Genomic DNA, 791 nt, shown 5'->3' on the forward strand with positions numbered 1-791 from the left:
ATTTAAATATAAATAGCTTTATTTATATAATAGCTTTATTTATATAATAGCTTTATTTATATAATAGTTTTATTATATATTTAAAATAGCTTTATTAATGTATATAAAAATATATATAAAAGAAATTGTTGTTTTAATGGTTTCCTGATTGTTTGCGAATCTTTTTCCTTGGTCGCTTTTGCTCTTCTATCACAACACCGTATAAATACATGCCTTAACCGTCTAATTAAATTTCTAAGAAAAAGCTGGAGAAAGGAAAATAATTAATACATAATTACAGTTATTAAGCGCTGCATACTCGAAAACCGAACTGTCATGTTGATCGCCCCATATTAAAATTTCCGATATACTTCTTATTCTACCAGCAAACCCACTCCCGGATACCGTTGTATTTTTTTCTAATATACTATATAAATATTTTAGATGTTCCAACGATGAAAGGTTTTTTGGTTTATTCCAAGCGCCACCAAACCAACTCCGACTACGAAACATTTTTCTTCTCGAGTTTTTGGACAATTTTCAGATTTTTTTTTCTATTAATATCGTTTCAATTTTTCCGCCTTTCAACCACAAATGCAATTTTATAATTTTAATCCGACAACGTTCTTCAAATTACAGCTTTTTTACTTGATTTTCATAATTGCGTTTATTCAGAAAAAAAAAATGTTTAAATCTTTTCCTAAATAATTTAATATGTTTTCTTGAGAAAACAGCTGATTATGGTATTGCGCAACCAAATGGTTATTTATAAATTAAGCGTGAAACGGGACGCAACCAAATGGTTGTTTATA

General features: G+C 27.8%; 1 pseudogene; it reads left to right on the forward strand.

Annotated features, from left to right (window-relative positions):
- Positions 1-791, forward strand: part of LOC119640189 — a 3,721-nt pseudogene that overhangs the window by 924 nt on the left and 2,006 nt on the right.

This window comes from Glossina fuscipes, unplaced genomic scaffold (assembly GCF_014805625.2).
Source record: "Glossina fuscipes isolate IAEA_lab_2018 unplaced genomic scaffold, Yale_Gfus_2 116, whole genome shotgun sequence".
Taxonomy (NCBI): domain Eukaryota; kingdom Metazoa; phylum Arthropoda; class Insecta; order Diptera; family Glossinidae; genus Glossina; species Glossina fuscipes.